We start from the raw sequence: 13,389 nt of genomic DNA, 5'->3' as shown, positions 1-13,389 counted from the left end.
CTTGGAGATGTTCTGTTCTGTTATGCATGCTGAGGTTCGAATGTTCAGTATAAAAATAAATCAGTATTTTAAAATGAAATGTTTAATGTGTCGGACAAAATAGACACGGCAATCATTTTTAAAAATTAAATAATATTTTAATATTAATCTGACCAGTTAACGGTTAATATTTGGTTAATGAGCGGCGGTTGTCAGTTCGCAAAATTAACTGAATTGAGCATCCCTTATAGGTAACTAAATCTAAATCTTAGGCCGTACTCACACTAGGTACAGTTGCCTCAAACCGGGCCAAAGCACGCTTGTCCCCCCTCCCGTCTCCCCCGGCGGCCCGCACTTACACCATATCGGGCCTCAGCACGCTTACGTCATCGCTGCTGCGCTGTTCAGTGAGAAGCGCTCTCTCACTCAGCAGCAGTGGAGATTTCTCTAGTTATATCCTTTCAGTGGTTTGATATGCAGTGACATGCAGTCAAATATTTCGCCAAACAGTCCTTAGGGATGCGGTGACACGCAGTCAGATATTTCGCCGAACAGATCCGCCACTTTTTTATTTATTTATTTATTTATTTATTTATTTATTTGTTTGTTTGTTTGTTTGTTGTTGTTATTATGTTTAAATTATAATGTTTTATTGAAATGACCAAATTGTGACTGAGGATAGTTGAATGTGCTGGCCAGTTTGTTTTTTGGCTAATAAATGATTTTTTTTTTTTTACTAATATATCTAATGATATATGATGTAATAAATTTGTATTTTAAAAATTTGTTTTGTTTAAATTTTTTTATTGCAATTTTAGGAAATATTGCATATTTAATAACATGTGCACTCAAACTTATCAAATACATGAGAATTGCATGAGTATTTTGCAATTTATAATGCACATATGACATAGATGAACATGTAAAATTCAAATATGAAGTTGTATGTTATACAGTAGATGTAATTTGCTTACTTTTTATACATTTCTATATGGGTTGTGCAATATATTCAGATCTATGCCAGATGTGAATTTTTCTTTCAGTCTTTTTTTTCTTGTGATAAATGGAGGTTTATGTGCATCTCGATCATGACATTTTTACTACTTAACTAACACATTTTGCATTATTCTTGTAGTCTTATGAAGTCAAACAGCATTGTTATTTAAAAAAGTCAGCATTAAATGCAATAAATACATGAGCAGGGCTTGATTATGATTTCATTATGTTATTTTGTTCAAAAGATGGAGGTGCTACAACATTTGCAGGAGGTCGACTCGTAATTCTCTATGCAGGAAAACCCCTGCAGTGTAAACATAAGCTTTGTGTCGCTGTGTCTCATTAATAACTGGCCTTTTACACACAGCAAACAGGCCAACACTGCTGTCTGTGTGTGTGTGAGTGTCCTGCAGGACTGTTTAAACATCTGTACACGCTCCTCTAGATCATCCATTATACATCGCAGACGCTGCAGAGAAATGTGTCACCTTCAGAAAGATGATGAAATCTTAAAGACGACGCTTTTAAATATTCACTCCGCTGCTCTTCAAAACATGCTGTTGGATGCGGGAAACAATTGTTTGTGGCGCTTTAGAAGGAGAAAGAAACAGAGGACGGCCATGATAGCTCTCTGAAGGCATTGTGGGAAATTCTGTATCCGGCGACGGCTAAATGTGGAAACAAACAAGCGCATGAGGAGCACGTGATCTGCAGATTACAGGAGCATCTACTCTTCTGCTCACATTCAGATGCGGTATATACATGCAAGACACAGTTATTAGCCCTGATGTTAAATTGGAATTATTTTAAATGCATTTCCCAAGTGCTGTTTAAATGGAGATTTTTTTCAACACATTTCTCATCATGATAACTTTTGTTTTCATTATTAATTACGAGCTTAAAAACGTTGGCTAGAGTCATGCATGCTTACGCAGAGAAATAACAGATGAAGTGACAGTGCAGATCATCAGATAATGAAGCAGATCAACGTTGATCTTTCTTTCGAGGTACAGTAATTAACAAAACAACAGGCCTGATACAAAATATTAGAATGCTAAAATATGGAAAGCATATTTTCCTAACGGATAAAAAGCTCTCGTTAATATTTCAGCATGCTTTCTTTTTCGTATTTGACATGAAATGCACATTTACTGGTAGGAATGATGACATCCCACCCTGCTCATAAGTGTACACTCACCGGCCACTTTATTAGGTACACCTGTCCAACTGCTCGTAACATGGAGGCAACTCATTGCATTTAGGCATGTAGACATGGTCAAGATGATCTGCTGCAGTTCAAAGTGAGCATCAGAATGGGGAAGAAAGGAGATTTAAGTGACTTTAAATGTGGCATGGTTGTTGGTGCCAGACAGGCTGGTTTGAGTATTTCAGAAACTGCTGATCTACTGGGATTTTCATGCACAACCATCTCTAGGGTTCACAGTATCAATGGTTCAGGCTGGTGGTGGTGTAATGGTGTGAGGGAGATTTTCTTGGCACACTTTGAACCCAGTAGTACCAACTGAGCATGGTGTCAACGCCACAGCCTACCTGAGTATTGCTGCTGACCATGTCCATCCCTTTATGACCACAAAGTACCCATCTTCTGATGGCTACTTCCAGCAGGATAACGCACCATGTCATAAAGCGTGAATAATCTCAGACTGGTTTCTTAAACATGACAACGAGTTCACTGTACTCAAATGGCCTGCACAGTCAGCAGATCTCAACCTAATAGAGTGCCTTTGGGATTAGGCTGAATGGGAGATTGGCATCATGGATGTGCAGCCGACAAATCTGCAGCAACTGTGTGATAATATCATATCAATATGGAGTAAAATCTCTGAGGAATATTTCCAGTGCCTTGTTAAATCTACTGTTGAAGTGGATTTTATACTCTTTAAAGCGTGAAGTTAATCTATATATTCAATTTGTATGTGTATAATCTGCTTGTAGACTTACATACCATTAGAAGAATTAAGGTACTATGTAGAGTGAGAAAGGGGAGATGACCTGAGTAAACAACTAAGGGTCACAAGAAATGGATGAGAAGAGAGCAACACATGTGGAAACAGTTAAGTATAGATAGATAAGATGTTTGGTTATCAGGTTTGGGTCAGGGGTTAAAACTAGGTGAGATCTTGTGTGACAAATATAGAACAATGTAAAAAACAGCTGCAAAAGAGTATATAAGCAGGCCAGAACATCAGTGTGACAGAATTTTCAGGCAGAGATGCAACTGGGGGTCTCCTGAAAAATCTCCTTTGTTGTCGACAATAAAGTATACTCTTCTGATATTCATAATATCCAGACTGAGTGTGATTCAGTAAGGGAAAAACCGAAAAACCACAACACGGTATGTCACAAAGGATTAAGGCAGTTCTGAACATAAAAGGGGGTCCAACCCGTTACTAGTAGGGTGTACCTATTAAAGTGGCCGGCTATTACATATCCATATACACTGTGATATAGCCTGGTTTGTTAGTTCATTAGATAATTTCTCACTACAATCAATCCGCACCAGAATTCGTTTCACCCGAGCCAAGACCACCTTATTCAGGTGGTCTCAGACTAATTGTTTTGGCACAAACATCTAGGTGTGAAAGCACCCTAAATTTTATGGGGGGGGGGGGGGGGGGGAGTAATAATTTTGCCATCACTTGCATTTTAAAATGCATTAAAATAGAAAAACTGCTATTTGAAAATGTAAAAAGAAAAGAAAAACCTAAATATTAAGCCAGATAAATGATATGCAACCTGGGAATATGCAATAACCATATATTAACATTTCAAAAGTACTTCGAGGAATGGCTAAATGTGTAAAACAAACCAAAACTAGCTGAATTTGCTTATCGCTGATGTCAAATGTGACTCCATGCTCCACTTGTCATGTTCTGCTGTAACAGTAAAACACTGGCTGGGAACAACAACGACAAATGAGTAAGTTAATAGGGTCCGTGCCGATGGGACCACTAATCACTGTAACGGTGACTTCAGACACAATAACTACATGCCAACAGCGCTAAACAGCACTAAAACCCCGCTTCACTCCAACAACTCATGTGCATGTCTCTGTAAATCCCAAATGTGCTGCCCTAGCATGCATAATTCAATTAATCAAGCACAAGGGCTTATGGGTATTTCACCAACACCACAATCTGCGCATTTCTGCCAGAAAGTTACCTGAAATCAGAGCGATCAATCCTAACTCAAACTAAAATGATCAAAGGCCTTTTGTTTCTTTGTTTAATTTGTTTAATTCAAATATAAACACACACACACGTTTGTTTTTGTGAAAAGTGGGGACATTACATAGGTTTCCATTCATTTTATACTGTCCAAACCATATATTGTATTGCCCTCACCCCACCCTAAACCCAACCATCACAAGAGACTGACCCCCGCCATCTCACGTGAATTGGACTATGCCCTAAATCCACCATGGAGCGGGAAGAATGATCGCTTGAATATAGCTCAGTGGTGGTTGTTGATAGTTTAAAGTTATAAAACAGGTATTATAGAGTCCAAATCAGCAAAGCATTTAAGGATTGTGCATATATGTGTGCGTGCATCGGTAAGTAAGAACCCGAAATCATTGCAATATGTATCTATATGGAGTTTCACATAATCATACTCATTAGAGCTGTAACATGCCAATGCATACATTTAATTCGGCTATACGGTTGTATTATTGTTAATATGTTCGTCAGTTGAAATGTTTGCCACAGATTAGGGCTGCTCGATTTTGGGAAAAATCATAATCACGATTATTTTGGTCATAATTGTAATCACGATTATTCCAAACGATTATTAGTTTTAATAATAATATATTTCGATTATTAGTCAAAATTATAAGCACTTCTGAGAATTTTTTTAAAATAAATATTTCCCAAATGATGTTTAACAGAGCAAGGAATTTTAACAGTATTTCCTCTAATATTTTTCTTCTGGAGAAAGGCTTATTTGTTTTATTTTGGCTAGAATAAAAGCAAATTTAAATATTTTGAAACCTCTTTTAAGGTCAATATTATTAGGCCCTTTAGGCAATATATATTTTTGATTGTCTGCAGAAGAAACTACTGTTATATAGTGACTTGCCTAATTACCCTTATTAAGCTTTTGAATCACACTTTGAATTTAAATGTTTGTATTTAAAAATATATCTACTAAATATTATGAGCTGTCATCATAGCAAAGATAAAATTAATCGGTTATTAGAAATGAATGATTAAAACTATTATGTTCAGAAATCTTCTTTCCATTAAACAAAAATTGGGGGGAAAAGGGTTGCTAATATTCATGAGGGCTAATAATTCTGACTTCAACTGCATATATTCTTTTCCTCCCTGCAAAGGAAAGAGAAATAAATACAATAGAATAAAAATATGAAACAAACTGTGCTTTTAGCATCTTCACCATAAGAAAAACACTTTAGCTACAAAAGTTTTCAGTCAAAAGCAGTGAGGGATTTTCTCGTTGTTTTATTAATCATGATAAAACAGGCGGCAGCTGTGCTATGTCACTTTAATGGTTTTTCTTTCACGTGTCTTTTGATTCTCAACTCGTTTGTTTGTTACAAAATGAGGGTTAATATGAATAGTCACTAAACACCGCGTTTTGACACCTATTTGAACATTAAAGAGCTCACGTTAATGACTTTAGATGTGTGTGCTCTCTGCTCGTCACAATGTGCGAATGAGACCAAGTGCAGACCGCATGCTTCTGACTGTGTCTGTGCACCGCACACACATAAGCATGCAGTCTTTCGCGCTTTTAGAGCAACAAGTGAGGACAACTGGACAGGGGGCGGTAAATAATGGAAAAATCATTTATCTCGATTAATGGTTTTTCATAACCGTTAGTAGCCATAATCGTAATCGAAATCGGATTTTCGATTAATTGCACAGCCCTAACACAGATGTTATGTATTTGATGCATGTAAACCGTGATTGAAACCGCGATAGTGCAACTAGCGCATGCGCACTGAGTTGTTCATGATAAACCTGGATGCCACCCTCCCCCCACCCTGGCCCACACCGGTCCGTTGTAAAATTGACAACCGTTGACCGGTCGGCGGTGATAAAAAGGTTGGGGACCACTGGGTTAGAACACAAACGAGTCACAGGTAATGAAGTATTAAACGTTTCTCCCATAGGAAAGCCTGTCTAAGCAGAACGCCAGCATGCATCTGTAGCTTCGCTCACGCTCCGCCTCTTTGCCCTTATTAGGTATCCTTCGCTTGCTGCGATGACACGCGACCAAAGAGGTGACGGTTGGCCACACCTACTGTTAGCTTCTTTAGGGTTAAACCTATGGATGACATCAAAGATACTACGTCCATATCCTTTGCAGTCGATGTTTGTAACAAGGGAAGCACTAATTCCTTTGATTACTTGTTACTGAAAAAGTATCGCTGTTAGAAACGTCATTTATTAATAGCGCTGTTATTCCCCTTACTGCAGATGCCACATCCATAATGCTGGAATTGCTTATATCCAATGAATTTTTTTATACTCCAATATTGTTAATCAATATTCATTCAGGCGGTTTACGCATTCACACACTTGGTAAAAAATATGGTGAACACTCCTCTCTCCGGCAGCAGTGGCCATTTTGAGAGTAAAACTCGGAAGAAACGCAGTAAATGAGCAGACGCTGAATGATGTATGAGCTCTTCTGATGAGCTCTGCTGGCTCTCTGTCATTCATGCTTTCTGACAGCAGGTGCTCAGAGCATCATGTGCTGTGATGAACTCCAAACGTCATCGCACACACTCGCACAAAACATCAAGACAATGCGCTCGCGTAGATGAGAAACACACACTTCATTCAGACCATTCATTCTGCAGTTCATTCAGCTCAGAGAGATTTCTCTGCTCTTTTCTTCAACATTTTTAAGGCCAGGACGGTTTTTATAAAGGAATTAGCTGCTGTTTTTTCTCTCAGCAGAGGTGAATTACAGTTATTAATTGTGACATTAAAGACAAGCTTACATCAATGGTGGAGTTGTGATGCAAAATGTCAAAACTTTTAAATGTGCTCAAGAATATTAGAATAAATACTCGGGAAGACATTTTCAAAAATAAGATGTTATGACTGCTGCTTTTATTTCTGTTGACCTTAGAAAAATAAATAAAGGGAAAATAAAATAACGATGAATTCATTCATTCATTCATTCATTCATTCATTCATTTTCCTGTGGTTTAGTCCCTTTATTAACCAGGGATCTCCACAGTGGAATGAACCGCCAACAATTCCAGCATACATTTTACATAGCAGCAACCCAGTACTGGGAAACACAAATACACAGTCATTTACACACACACACACACACACACACACACACACACACACACACACACACACACACACACACACACACACACACACACACACACACACACACACACACACACACACACACACACACACACACACACACACACACACACACACACACACACACACATTTTTCACAAATTTGTTTTTGTGAAAAGTGGGGACATTACATAGGTTTCTATTCATTTTATACTGTCCAAACCATATATTGTTTTGCCCTCACCCCACTCCAACCCTAAACCCAACCATCACAGGAGACTGTGTGCAGCTATACTCTGATTAAACTCATTCTGTAGGATTTATAAGCTTTTTGAGAAACGAAGAGATGCAAACTCCACACAGAAATGCCAACTGACCCAGCCGGGACTCAAACAAGCAACCTTCTTACTGTGAGGCCACAGTGCTAACCACTGAGCCACCGTGCCACCCTAACATAAAAGTTGCCTTCCAAAAATCTAAAATTGTTCAGCCCTTAATGCTGGTGCTAGTGCAACATTGGCATGTGAAAATATAGTATATTGGATGGCTATTGGCTATGGGCTTAAATAAGGTTTGTGGCGAACACACACTCAAGATACTTTCATGTTTTATTCAGCGACATAAAACACATCAGTTGCATGACACTCCTGATTTTTTAAATCAACTGTGCTTCTTTAAAAAGACGGTTGATATCAAGCTGCTAAATGGGACTACAGGCGGTGTTGGAGACATTATGCTGAGCTGGTCTGGAGCGCAGCTCGCCTGTGTTGGGCATTTGGATTAGTCTGTGATTTAAGTATTTTCATGATTAGTATTTTATAGTTTGTAGTGTTTTTCTAATTGGGATTTCATATTGTGTGTAGATAATAGCCCCTTTCACACAGTGATACCGGTAAATATCCGGAAAATTTCCGGAACGACTTTACCAGTAAATCCAAAAAAGCGCTGTTCACACAGGCGAGGACGTTACGGAATTTTTCCGGAAAAGAGCATTCACACATGCATCGCAAAATGCCGGTAAATTCTGACATCATTAACCAGAAATGAGCTCTAAACGGCTGCGCTTGTGTTTGTAAACATTTGACTACATCACAAACTCTTTGGATGGATCAGTATTGAGTACAACTCCAATAAAAACATATAGAGGAACACTCTCGCATGTCGAGATGTTCATGATATGTGTGTGTGCTGGCGCTATGGGCGCTCACGGGCACACGCAAAGCTTGAAGGTAAACATACAACGGATTATCATAAACATTTTATCGATAATTATTTACACAGTTAGCATTAAGAAGGAACATAGAAACGTTATCTGACTAACATCTAGCAGCTAAATGTGTCTGGAAAAATATTCAAAGGCTTTTATTCTCATAAACCGCGCACACGTGAATGCGTCTGACTGTTGTGATTGGCTAAAGCAGGTGTCTCACGTCAGCACGTTCTAGACGTGGACGCGCTCTTTCCGGCAATCTTCCTTCTGCATTCACACAGCGCAGCATTCCGGCAAATTACCGGTAATGTTACAACTTCTCTTTCCGGAAAATAGTCAGAACGAATTTACCGGTATTTTCAAAAAGGGCCTGTTCACACATACAACCTTTCCGGAAAATTGCCGGTAATTTTCCGGAAAGGTCTGTATGTGTGAAAGGGGCTAATGTCTTCACTTGTAAAGGCTGTTGAGACTAATTTGTTGATCATTTATTTTACTTCAACGATAATATGGCGATACGGCTCACCAGTGCAGCCTGTCAGTCCTGCTCTCAGCAACGCAAACGTGTGAATAAATAGATCAAAATACATGCATTTTAACGTGATCAAGTGATTTTTCATAGTTTTTTTCTTGATCTGAACACATTTAACTCTGTCATAACTGCAATATTTACACTCCTCCATAAAATGTAAAGTAGATGTGACTGTATGGGCTGCTTTTTGCTGTACTTCGTGACAAAAAAGGAATATTGAATGTTGCTTTGTGTCCATGATGGAACTTGCAGGCATTTAAAAGACTCGTCCCTCACGGCTCATTTCTGTCGTCTGTAATGCTGTGTTCACACCAGATGCAGAACCCGCGGATAAATCGCGCTATTCATGCTTAAATTGCTGCGTGGACATTTGAGGTTACTCGCTTCATTCGTGCGTCAAATCCACTTCAGAACAAACACAGATTCGCCTGGTGGGCAGGGCTTCTGTCTGCCCGGTGACTGTAGCTTCGTTGCTATAAGGCTAACATGGATTTTATGAAGAAAGTAACAGTGTTTATATGCATTATGAAGACTGAAAAACAGCGTCGATACGTTTAGGGCCGTGTCTGAGTCCGCTACATCCTTGCAGAGGTGCATCCAGCTCTGTGAGCTCATAAACTCCTCCAGAAACTGAGCCTGGATGACGGAGGCTTTCAGCGGTGCTTCTGACTGAGCCCAGCCCAGTTTGATGACTTGTTGTCAGTGTCTGCTGGAAGATTTCCCCCGGAACACCAGCAACAGGTTCTACGTCACAATCACGCCCCCACAAGAGCAAGCTCCTGATTGGTTAACACGGCACGAATGTCCGCTGAAGTCCAGATTTTCGAACTTGAGTGATTCGCGTCAAACTCGCAAAATGCTCAATTTGCGCCACGCCATTTGCACAATTTGCGCCATTCGCACTGTGCTATTTGCGCGTATCGCGTCGCAAGATGTCTATTCGCTCGTTTGCATTGACTTAGCATGTAAATCACTCGCGCTTGATGCGCGTTCCGCGTCTGGTGTGAACGCAGCATTAAGGCAAGCAGGCTGTGTGCACGCAAGCGATACACTTATTTGAATATGTCTCATGATAATACTATTTAAGCACAATTATACACACAGTTTTAAAACTTTTACAACAACCGTAAAGCAAAACATCACATTTTTTATTTTAAAATAAATTTATTTTAAACTGTAAATAAAATATAGTTTAAATAAAATACATTTAGTTTAATAAATTGAATAAAAATCATTAATAAAAAATATTTTAAAGCAAAAAGCAAATTGAATAAAACTAAATTAATACAATTATTTTATTTTATATAAAATAAAATGTACTTTAATACATTAAAATTAAATTTGAAATTAATTAATTAATTGAATCAAATTTGTTTTGTTTTATTTAAAGAATATTAGTTTTTTAAAAATTACTTACATTTAATTAATAGAAATGTACATGTTTTTGTTTTATTTTAAAATTCAGTTAAATAAATAAAATAAAATTAATTAGTTAATATAAATTATTTAAAGCAAAAAGCAAAATGAATCAAAATTAATTAAATGTACATTTTTGTTTTATAAAAAAAAAAAGTTTAATAAATTGAATAAAATTAATAAATACATTAATAAATAAATAATTTTTTGTTTTATTTATATAAAATAAAATTTAGTTTAATAAATTAAATAAAATTGAAAAAAAATAAATAAATCTAATTATGCTCATTTAAAATTAGTTTTGTTTAAAAGAAAACCCACCAATATCGACATTGTCACGGTATGCTGACGGATGAAACAAAAAGGTGGTGGATCCAAGTGCATTTAATGAAAATCGTGCAGAAAACAGAAGAAAACAAGACATCCACAAATCCAAATAACAATTAAACAAACAAAACAAGGAACTACGCCAAGATACTAAAACGCGGCTCAGGAACAACATACCAAACTAAACATGACAAGCTAGACAAAAGATGCAGTTACAACAAACGGGTGCAGGGTGAATAAATAGTCCAGGAATCAGAACGGGAAATGGAATCAGCTGGGTATATAAACAGTGTAAGTGAAAGCCGGGTGTGTGCAAGTGGAATGTGGGGACTTGTAGTTCCTGAACAACTATAGTTCGCTACTTAAGTTCGCTAGCGAACTACAGTGCCTCCTAGTGGACCATGACAGTCATGACAGACATGTTTAGATGTTGTTATTATAATTATTATATTGTGTATATGTCTGTTCAAACATGCACTGCTGTGCTTCATATCGTGTGTACAGAATCTATTTGGGGAACAGCGTCTATTTATTACTGTGGTGCAGAGCTGACAGTCACGCACCGCTACATGAACTGACTGTTTTGCATAGGTGGGGGCGACCGCACCTGTGATGGAAAGGAAGGGAATCCCGCCATTTTTATATTTATTTTAAAGTGTTTTCATGCCTAAATAAAATGAAAGCACAGAACAGATTCACTTTTAAAAGCAAGTGGCATACCCTGGTGTTTCGGCAATATGAGTAGCGTATAGGGAGGATCAGCTCTTTGAAGTTTATTGCCACCCTTCATAGAAAGGTTAAAAATACAGGAGAATACCTTTACCGGATGATAGTAGGACAGAATTGTAAAATACTGGAGAATCCCGGGAAAATGGGAGAGCTGACAGGTATTGTTTGTTATTAGTTCAAGCTAGTAAATACATCAACTAATGAAACATCATTGTAAAGTGTGCTGCGACTGCTTCACATTAATGGCCAACACAATGTCAACAACACAAGCACTTCAATATTACATCTGCAGTGATGCAACACAGCCGTAATCATGTTTACCTCCAACAGACCATGAACGTAGAAAAAAAGCTGATAAACAACAACAAGAACTCACCTGCTTGACTAAAATGTTGTCCGCATGCTGGAAGTGCTGCCAATCCTGACCTTTGTGTGTCGAATCTGCGTCTGACCTTCAAATAATTGTCCAGTGAAACAGCAGCTTCAGCATCTCTGAAGGACAAACACACAAAACAGCACAAGAGTTTACATCACAGTCAAGGACAATTGTCAAAATGAAGACACAGATTGGCAAATACTCCACATTATCAGAGTTGGGTAAATGTTGCATTATCTACATTATCAGTGTTAATCTGTGCCCACAGAAAACTCATAAAAAATAAAACTAAACTAAATTAAAATAATCTAAAAAAATAATAATAAAATAAAATCTACTTTAATAAATTGAATAAGAATAATTTAATAAATTGGATTAAATAACATTTTATTTAATATAAATAAAATATATTTTAAATAAAATAAATTTAATTTAACAAGGTGATTAAAAATCATTAATAAACATTTTAAAGCAAAAAGCAAATTAAATAAGACTGAATTAAATTTTATTAATAAATTAATAAAATGTTTATTTTAATTTTATCTAAAATAAAATGTACTTTAATAAATTAAATAAAATTTAATTTAAATTGAATTAATTTTATTTATTTCATCTAAAGCATATTAAGTTTAAAATTTAATTAATAGAATAAAATGTACGTTTTTGTTTTATTTTAAATAAAATAAAATTTTGTTTAATAAATAAAATAAATTCAATAAATTAATTAAATTATTTTAAAGCAAAAAGCAAAATGAATAAAACTGAATTAAATTTAATTAATAAAATGAATTTAATGTACATTTTTGTTCTATTTTAAATAAAACAAATTTAGTTGAATAAATTGAATAAAATAAATAAATAAATAATAAATAAATAAAATTTAATTAATTAAAACGATTTTTGGAATATACTACAAAATGTAAACATGTTAAATGAAAAGTCCTTAAAATTATGCAAAAGAAATAAAAATAAATAAAAAATAAAATTCTGCTAGATATAGTAATGCAATAATTAGTGTAGCTCAATTAATTTCTATTCCTAATCGAAATTCAATGTATTTAATTCATTATTTTCTATAAATTGCAAAGCCCTAATCCATAATTCTTAGAAACATCATGCAGTTCTGAGTGTGCACCACACAGGTGAGTAGGCTTGACACACCACCTGTAGGAAACAGTCTTTTGCTCTGTATGCTCAAAGGTAAAAACAACAATCAAAATAAAAATTAGTTTAGTAAACTGAAAATAAAATGTAATAATAAAAAAATATAATATAAAATATTTTGTTAAATAAAATAGTTTATTATAATGAATACAATTGAAATAAATTAATAAATTATTTTATTTTATTTTATTTTACATAAAATAATATAAACATAAAAAACTATATTTTAAAATAAAATAGTTTAATATATTTAATAAAGTTAAATTAACTTAATAAATATAATGAAATTAAAAAACTTTACATAAAATAAAAAAATAAATTATATTATTTAAAAATAGTTTAA

General features: G+C 35.7%; 1 protein-coding gene across 2 annotated transcripts in view; it reads right to left on the bottom strand.

Annotated features, from left to right (window-relative positions):
• The window catches only part of lrfn1 (leucine rich repeat and fibronectin type III domain containing 1), a gene marked incomplete at its 5' end in the record, with an annotated part of 339,663 nt that overhangs the window by 159,430 nt on the left and 166,844 nt on the right, over window positions 1–13,389 (bottom strand). For both annotated transcript variants that reach the window (NM_200615.3, NM_001441793.2), the window contains 1 exon segment: window positions 11,883–11,998.

The sequence above is a fragment of the Danio rerio genome, chromosome 15, assembly GCF_052040795.2.
Source record: "Danio rerio strain M-AB ecotype USA chromosome 15, GRCz13ab, whole genome shotgun sequence".
Taxonomy (NCBI): Eukaryota; Metazoa; Chordata; class Actinopteri; order Cypriniformes; family Danionidae; genus Danio; species Danio rerio.
Note: the sequence above shows the minus strand (reverse complement) of the source record. Positions and strands in the feature narration are given on the sequence as shown.